We start from the raw sequence: 9,069 nt of genomic DNA on the forward strand, positions 1-9,069 counted from the left end.
CTCGAACTCATGAACCTGATCATGACCTAAGCCGAAGGTGATCGCTTAACCAACCGAGCCACCCAGGTGCCTCAGAGACCTTTCTAAATGGAGCGTGGAAGGACACAGGGAACCAGGGCTGGGACCACATCTCATCCGGGGGTTCTGGAAGCTTCCCAAACCTCGGGAAATTCTGATGAACTTCCACCAGAGAGGCACCAGGAGGAACGGCCGTCGGATCCAGGCCACTGCATCAGGTCAGAGGCCAAAGCAGTCAGTTGGGATGGGACGTGCCCCACGTGAGACGGCTGGGGTTCACGGGACTCGGGGTCGGGGGTGTTTCCCAGCCCCTCCCCCTCACCGAGGAGGCCTGTGGCGGGAGGCGCGTGACTCGAGTGTTCACTTCCTGAGGCCACTTGGAATGACTTCTCAGAAGTTTGCTCCGGAGCACAGCGCGGGTGACGGGGGACGGGGCGGGGCAGGTGAGGAGCCGGGAGGGAGGGAGGTTGCTGTGTGATTAATCTTGTTGCCTGTGAAAGCACACTTGCGCCCGTCCAGGAACCCCGAACGCAGCCAAAGTGGACAGACTGTTCAGTCCCCTCCTGAAAGTGCCAGAAATGTTTTGTCCACTGCGCAGGAAAACATCCTCTGCTAGCAGGCTGGAGTCTGGCTCTCCCTGGAAGGAGCCGCCTCTGAGGGCCACGCTGGGAGGAGCCAGGCCTGGTGGCTGCACCACAGAAGGAACAGCATGCTGGCCCTGGGACCCTGCCCCCTGGGGTGCCTTTCCCGGCAGCCCTAAGGAGTCCGACTTCCTGCCACCCACCCCCAGCCCTTGCCCCCCCCCATTCAGAGTCCTCCAGGAAACCCGAAAGAGAGAGGATCGTAAGCAGGGGGCCCTCACCCGCGAACCGGACACGGTGGCGGAATTTAGGAAGTTTCCAGGCTGGCCCGCTGCAGGGTGAAGCCGACAGAGATCTACAGGCCGGGGGACTTCAGAATACCAGTCGCTGATCCTGTGAGGCTGGGCATCACCTTTGGGGGGGTCTCCATTTCCTCTTCTGCGAAGTGGGAAGAACCACTCCAGCCCAGCTCACGGTGTTGCAAAGGGTCAAGGAGAACTGGGTTCGAGGCAACGCCTCGAAAAGTTGCAAAGCCCACACAGGCCCGAGGCGTCGTAATAGCCGTTGACGAGAGAGGGGGAAAGATAAGCATCTCGGCTATGCCTGTGCCTCCCCGGGGACACCCCTCCCTCTGGTCCCATGGCTTCTGCCCGTGCCTCCTGCCGCCGTCCCTGGAAGCTTGGGGGGGGGGTCCCCTCCGTAGGGCATCGCCCACCCCCAGTTTCCAGGAAAGATGAACTGGGGGGTGGGCTGGGCCGGCAGACCTGCCCAGAGTCACCTTTAAAGGACAGGTTTCCTGGCCACCTGCGGGGGGAGACAAGCAACATTTTCCTCCAGGAGGTCCTGTGGGAGTAACGAGAAAAGGGGCCACAGCCTCTGCTGTCCCGTTCGGCAAACACATCTTGACCCCCTGTCTGTGCCGGATGGGGATTCAGACTCCGGAAAGCAGGCTTCTGAGCAAGGAGCCCAGTGGATGGGCACAGACCGGCAGGTGTGGGAAATGGGGCTCCAAGGGGGGTTGGGGGGAAGGATGGCCCCCACCAGGAGATCGGCGCAGGGATGCCCTACCAGGGTTTTGAAAAATAAATAGGAGTTTTCGGCGGGGCTGGGGATCGAGCCCACTTGGGCAGGTTCCTCTGTGAAACGGGGGTGGTGACAGGACCTGCTTGTGGAGTGGCTCTTGCTAGGAAGTATCTGCCACACAGGGAGTGCCATTTAAGGGTTGGAGATAATAATAGTAAGAAAGCTGTCTGAGCTCACAGCCTGTGTGCCTCCCCCAGGCGGCCCCATGAAGGAGGCTTAAACCCAGAACTTCGGGGACCCGGGTCATTTATTCTGCTTACGTCCAGAAATCCTCCCACCTCTAGGCAGCTCCTGGTCTAGGCTGTGGCTCTGACCGAACCGCCCTGGGCGCTCCTGTCTTGAAATCCAGCAGTCAGTCTATGCTCTTGGGGAAGAGCCTGAGCCTGTCCCTGTGGCTCCCTGAGCCCTGCCCTCTGGGGTCCTCTTTCCCTCGGAGAGGTCGAGGTGGCTACTCTGAGCCCACGCATTGCAGAGCATCCTGGGAAAGGAGGGGGGGGTGCGGTTTGTGCGCTTCTTCTGTGCCTGGTGACGGGTCCCTCAGGCACTCACAGTGTCAGCGGGTCAGCCCAGGGATGCTGCCGCCATGCCTCGGGGCCTGGGGGGCAGTGGACGGCAAACCCCAGCACACCCGGGTAAATCGAGGCTGCCTTCTTCCTAAGTCGTTCCTGGGCGGGAGCTCCCGCTGGGCTCTCTCCTTCCCGGGGGTAGTAGGTTCCACAAAAGACGCAGGGGAAAAGATCTGGGCTCCACCTGCAGCTCAGAGACTCCTGGGTGGTCCTGGGAAAACGAAACCACCTCTGTGAGCCTCACAGCCACCCCCCAAAGTAGGCACGAGCCTACCGTCCGTCTCCACCCAACGCCACGGGCCTGAGAACTCGCGTGTGCCGGCGAAAGCACTCACTTTGCACACGCTGATATATGCTATCCCCTGGACAGCGCTGTCTGGCGGGTCCACTGTGACCTTGGTTGCTCAGACAGGCCACATACACACACACTCTCTCTCGACTCCCCCTCCCCCTCCCCCGAAGTCTCCCTTGTTGGGTGGCTGAGGACAGCCCGCTTCCCTGCAGAGCTGGGTTCTCATTCGTTCAGGGGGTGCTGGGTGCGGCCCCTGGGAACAGGGTGGACCCCCACCCAGAGCTTCTCCTATCACAGGAAGGAGAGGGCAGGTGTCTTCCAAAGCAGAGGTTGGGACGGAGACCTCGCGAAGGTGGGGCGGCGCGCCGGGCGCGAAGGGTGAGCCGGAGAAACCACGGAAGCTGAAGGAAGAGCACAAGGCCTCTGACCACAGAGGCCCCAGGCCAGGGCGATATCAGGGCAACGCAGAACACATGTGTACCTTTAGTCAGTGTCGGGGTGGGAGCGGGAAGGCAGGACGGCAGGACAGCAGGACGGCATCAGATACCAGGAGAGGCTCTGTTCCTTCCTAAAGCCCCAACCCAAAGGGCCGCGGGGCCTGCTCTGCCGTGGGCTCTGTCAGTGCCTGGTTCACAGAAGCCAGGCGTCCACACAGCGCCCTGAGCACCGGGCGCGCTCCGTCCCAGGCAAGCCTGCAAGGGACCCCCCGGCCTCCCCATTTCTCAGAAGCAGAAACCAAGGCTCAGAGGGGTGCTGGGACCGTCTGCTGGGGTGGAGCCGGGTCCCTGCCTCTGCCACCCCCACTGGAGCTCTCTCCTGCCCAGGTCTGGGCCCTCCAGCTCTGCCCCAGTGTGCCCACGTAGAAGTCTCAACCGCAGCTGCCTCGGCCCTTCGGAAGGGCTGGGTCAAGGCCACTCTTGCTGCCTTTTCCTCCTCGTGGCCACGCTCCAAAGGTCGAGGGGGCAGAATGATAGCAGAGGCAGTAATATCGCAGAGCTTTCGCTGTGTGCCGGCACCTTCCCAAACTCTTTCTCCCCCTTAGCCACGTAGTCCTCATCCTGAGACAGACGTTCTGTGTTCGTGCCCGTTTTACAGATGAGCACCCTGAGGCCCCGAGGCAGCTAAATGCGTCACCCAGAGGGGAACCGGCAGGCTCAGGCCACGCCCACCCTTGCGGCCACATCGATCCTCGTTTATCTCTGAAAACATCCCGGTGTCCAAAAGCAACGTGCACGGCTGACCTCGCCGGTTACCTTGGCTTGGCCGGCCCGGTATCAGTTCCCAGCTTATTTTTATGAGCCGCTTAATCTGCACACGGTCTTCTGTTCTCAATAAATGGGGCTGCGCATTCCAGGATGGCCCCGAATGATAACACCCGCTGTCTAGACGGAGGCCAGCCCACTGACACTATCATAAATAAAAATAGCTTTGTGTTCTAGTCTCTCACCAGAGCCCAGGGAGGGGCAGACAGACTCCCCGCGGGCTGGCGAGGACGGAGCTCGCCCGGCTCCCTGCCCCCAGGCCCATACCCAGGGCGCCCCGGGGAGCCCCTGCTGCCAGGGGCGGGAGGAAGGAGGCCAGGCGTTCCCAGAGGGGCACACAGGGGCCCCGGGAAAGCATTCGCCCTCTCCTTGGCCCTCCCCTTTCTCCGTGGCTGGCAGCTGCTGCCGGGGCAGGGGACACCCAGGTGGCCCGTGGGGGCTCCCACTTTGGACTCCAAGGGCAGTGCTCCACTACTGGTCCCAAGGGCCGGAAGACGCTGGTCTGGGAGACCCTGCAGACCCAGACCCCGAGCCACTTGGGGGTTTAAGCGGAGAGAAAGGCCGGCCCTCCCCGCAGCACAGATCCTGAAGCTGGCCGGGGTCCAGAACACTGCTCAACCCAGGAAGCAAAGGCACGCGGTCAGATGCTCAGCTGCGTGCCTACTCCTTTCTATGCCGTTTCCCCTCTGTGCCCCTTCTTTCATCCATTTGCTTATTTGGCCTCTACTTACTCCTTGAACCCTGCCTCAGGACCGCCCCCGAGGAGCCCGGTGAGGGTGAGGACTGGGTGCGAGAGCAGCAAGCAGGTGGAGGGACCTCAAGGCATCCTCTGAGCTCAGCGGGGGTTGGGCATAGCTGCACACATCCGTGCGTGTGCGGAAGTATACAGGTGCCGCCCTGAGTGTGTCCAAGCCAGTGTGGGGTTCACATAAAGGAGGCTTGCCTCAGCCACCCAGAGACACAGGCCTGCATCCTGACACTTACCCACACGCCTCACATAGGTCAGTTAGGATGTGCACTGACAACAGTGTCCTCACGGTTGAGGTACCCCTGTGCAGTACACAGCCTTAACACCTGTACAAGGCGGCCCTGTGCTACCTCCGCCTGCTTTCCGCCAGGCCCAACTGGACTGAGTCTCTGGAGCAGAAAACCTGGCTCCTGCTTGGTCAGTAACATCTTCGTTTCACCCCCTAGTATGGGCTGGAGAATCCCAGGGGGCCAGGGGGCAAGCCGAAGAAGATTTACACAGAACCAAGAGGCAAATACTTCAAAACGGACCTCTCAGAAGAGGAAGAGTCAAAGAGAGGTGGGAGCAGGAATGGGCCCCACGGGGGTCAAACAAATGATGGAGGAGGTGAGGCCGCCCTTGTGAACCTGCATCCAGGGAGGGGCCGCAGATCAAGGGTGCATCTCACCAGGGACAGGAGCTGAGGGCAAGGATTGGGGGGGGGGTGGATAATGGCTCACCAAGAGGCTCCAGAGAGAGGACAGCCAAGGACCAGGGCAAGGGAGACCATACCCCCTGAATCTTGCTCCCCTCAACCCCTACCTAACCCACAGGAGGAGCAAAGACAGAGAGCAGAGGGGAGCGAGAAGGGACAGAGCAGAGAGTCTGAACACTTTCAGTGAAAACCGAAAAGTGAAGGAAACTGGAAGTCGAGGAAGGGATGATTTGACAGAGTGCAGCTGGGGACCGAGGGACTGGAGCCGTGTCAAACCACACTGGGCCGTTCGATAAACCAGCCGCCGAGCCTCCTACCTAGTGAGCGGGCCCATGCAAGGCGCCCGCCTGCTCCACCTCCCCACGCTCTTGTAGCCCTGCCCTGACTTTGGTGGGGGCGGAGACTGAGGCGCCGAGGGGACAGGCTTGCCCCAAGTGGGACTCCGGCTAGGAGGAGGCAGGGCCTGGGTTCAGACAGAGATGCTCTGATTCTTCCTCCTCGGTGGCCCACGTTGGCCTGGCACCAAGTTGGCATGAGAGCTGGTACTCAGCTCGGGGCCCCCCGGGCCCCGCAGCCTCACCCGGCACCTCCCGTGACTCACACCTCAGCCTCCCACAAGCAGTTACCGAAGACACCGAGGGTGGGAAGTCAGCAGGCGACACGCAGCCAGCCTCTATGGCCTCCAAGCTGCTTGGCCACCGGATGACCAGACAGGACACCTGGAAAGACAGGAGACACTGTGAAGACGAGACCAGAAGCCAGGTTCCTAGGTCCACACAGGGCACTTGTCAGATGCCTGCTGGTCCTCCCTCTGATCTCTCGGCAATGGGGAGCAGGCCCCCGTTTAACAGCAGGGAAACTGAGGCCCAGAGGACGATGGTGCTGGCCCAAGGTCACACAGCGAGGAGGCAGCATATGGGACTCCATCCTGCTGGTTCGCTACCTTCCTGGAGAGCAGCTGGGGACATCAGCTCCTGAAGACTCCCATCCCTAGGGAGGGTTTATGGTGCTGACGTCCCGGGACCACGTGGGGTGGCCTTCTGCACCCAAGTGCCTTCATCCCCCTCCCCTGACACACCGCCCACCTCCTGCTTCCCAATACCTGGCTCGGGAGGATCCCTCTGCTAAGGTGGAAGGTGGGAGAAGCCCCGGTCCCACATCTGCCCGGCCCTTCCTTCCTCCACTGCCTCAGGTGACCGATAAAACCTCTGCCCACCTTCCCCACCAAGCACCTGCCCTTTCCAGGAGCTTCCAGCGGCACCCTGATTTCCCCTTGGGGAGCCACCTGCCTGACACCAGCGTCTTCCCTGGGACTTCTGCAGGCCGTGGAGAGACAAGCTCCCTTCCCGCTGGGAACCTGAAGCTGGGGAGTCAGGACCCATCTTGCCCCCACCCCTCCCAGGCACAGTCACCCAAGAACGGAGCTGGCACAGAGACACAGAGCCGACAGGGGGGACACATGCCCTTCTTCGCCATCATTTGCACACCTGAAGCCGGAGGTGCCTCGAGCGAGTCCACTCCCCACCCCCCACCCCCAGATTTTTCAGGCACAGGAGCCAACAAATTCTCTCTTTTGCTTGGAGCCAGTTGGAGCTGGGTTTCCATTCACCTGCAGCGACACGAGTCCGGAGTCAGGCCCCACTGTCCCCACCTCTCCACACCCCAAAGGATGCCTCTCGGAGGCAGAACTGGCTTTGCCTGGCATCCCGAGAGAAGGAGGGCATTACCCGTGGTACATCTCAGCGGAACGGCTTCGGGCAGGTAGTTCGGCCTTGCTGAACCTGTCTCTTCATCCAGGAGGGAGTGATACTAATTTCGAGGATGGAAGGAGATGGGCTGAGTGCCCCGTGATGAAGAGTATGTCCATCAACACCCCAACAGGAAACTGATGGTTCTTTCAGGCATTCAAGGAGCCTTCGTTCACAAGGTGGGGTATAGGGAAACCGAGAGGGGAAAGGAGAATGTAGGGTCCCAGGGCTGGTGCCATCAGAGCCTTACCACCAGAGGCACCAAAGGCCGGAGGCCCAGAATAAAAGAGTCATGCAGACAGGACCCTTGTCGGACCTTTGGTCAGAAAGACCCAGCCAGTCCATGAGGGTTTTGCGGTGGGCTGAATAGTGTCCTCCAAAATTCCTGTCTGTCTGGGACCTCATTTGGTAATAGGGTCCTCTCGGATATAATTATTTAAGGATCCTGAGATGACGAGATCATCCTGGATTTGGGGTGGGTCTGAAATCTGACCGGCGACCTTATGAGAAGAGAGGAGACAGAGAGACGCAGAGAAGGCCATGTGACAAGGAGGCAGAGAATGTCATGGTGTTGTCACAAGCCAAGGATCGCCCGGAGCCACCCGCAGCCTGGAGAGGCCAGGAAGGATGTTCCCGGAGCCTCCAGGGAGGCCGGGGCCCTGCCTGACACCTTGATTTGAGACTTAGTGACCTCCTGAAGGAACTTCTGCGGTTTACGCGCCCCCGCCTCCCCCCCACCCCTCGCCCTGTCCATGGTACTTCGTTGTAGCAGAAACGAACACAGGCATCGAACGGAAGGAACCAGGAGAATGGACACCTTGCCCTCAGCCTCCTCCCTCTCTCTAGCTGGCCGTAGGGCTTCCCAGCCAGAAGGTGGAGGGCACAGGAGCCCCTTGTCCGCACAGGGCACCCTCAAGGCAGGAAGCAGGGGAAGGTGGCGTCAGGATCCGAGGGGCAAATAGAAGATACGAAATCGTACTCCTTATCACGGTGGCATCACACCCAGACCCCAGAGCAAAAGCGGTGGCTCGTCTGTCCCCCGGGCTGTGAACACAGAAGCCACAGAGACCTCGGTGGACGCCCAGCCTGCCGGAGGGCGCGGGGGGCCCTGCCCACCCTGCTTCTGTGCCGCCTCCCATAACGACCACGTTGGCCTCTGTGCGCATTTACCCTGCCCGTTACCACGCGTGCATCCGCGAGATTTCTCTAGACGGCCACGTGCGCCTTCTTTCCCACGCCCCACGGACCCTGTTCCAGACCATCGTGGAATAAAACACTGGAAAAGAGCGTGTCCGTTTGCAGAAGAGTGCCCGGGAGGACCGAAGCAGGTGCTTGCCTGGGGAGAGGTAGGGCTCCGTTTTCTTCCGTACGATAAATACCACGATGGGTAGAAGACGCACAAACAGGCAGGACTCGAGTTTTCGTGGAAGCCCCCCCCCCAAAAAAACTGTTCCAGAAACAGCGCGGTGACTCATAACTGCCCCCAACAAACACTAAAAGTGGCCGCTCTGGAGAGAAGACCGGCCCGGGTGGGAATGATTCTCACGCCGCGGGCCCCAATTCCAGCCCTCTCTTTCCCACCTGAGAAAATGGAGCTCATCGCGGGCGGCCGAGAGCGAGTGACATTAGTACAGGACTCCAGGTTGCAAGTGACGGAGTGCCACCTCAAACCTGGTCAAGCGACACAGGGGATCTAAAGGTTCCTGCGTCGTCGGGGCGCCTGGGTGGCGCAGTCGGTTAAGCGTCCGACTTCAGCCAGGTCACGATCTCGCGGTCCGTGAGTTCGAGCCCCGCGTCGGGCTCTGGGCTGATGGCTCAGAGCCTGGAGCCTGTTTCCGATTCTGTGTCTCCCTCTCTCTCTGCCCCTCCCCCGTTCATCCTCTGTCTCTCTCTGTCCCAAAAATAAATAAACGTTGAAAAAAAAAAAAATTTTTTTTAAATAAATAAATAAAAAAATAAAAAAATAAAGGTTCCTGCGTCGGAAAGCTCAAGTTGCTGGGGGCTCGGTTGGGGTGGTCGGGAGGCACCCTCGGCCTCCCTCGGTTCTGCGTTCCTGATATCCGGCGTGGCCTCCACC

General features: G+C 60.4%; 1 long non-coding RNA gene across 1 annotated transcript; it reads left to right on the plus strand.

The window, feature by feature from the left end:
- LOC121020528 (uncharacterized) lies at nucleotides 1-3,978 on the plus strand. Its single transcript, XR_005786179.1, has 2 exons — nucleotides 1-461; nucleotides 3,636-3,978. It is a non-coding gene; the product is annotated as an uncharacterized LOC121020528 (long non-coding RNA).
- Nucleotides 3,979-9,069: the final 5,091 nt, after the last annotated feature.

This window comes from Herpailurus yagouaroundi, unplaced genomic scaffold (genome assembly GCF_014898765.1).
Source record: "Herpailurus yagouaroundi ecotype Mexico unplaced genomic scaffold, PumYag 77, whole genome shotgun sequence".
Lineage (NCBI taxonomy): Eukaryota > Metazoa > Chordata > Mammalia > Carnivora > Felidae > Herpailurus > Herpailurus yagouaroundi.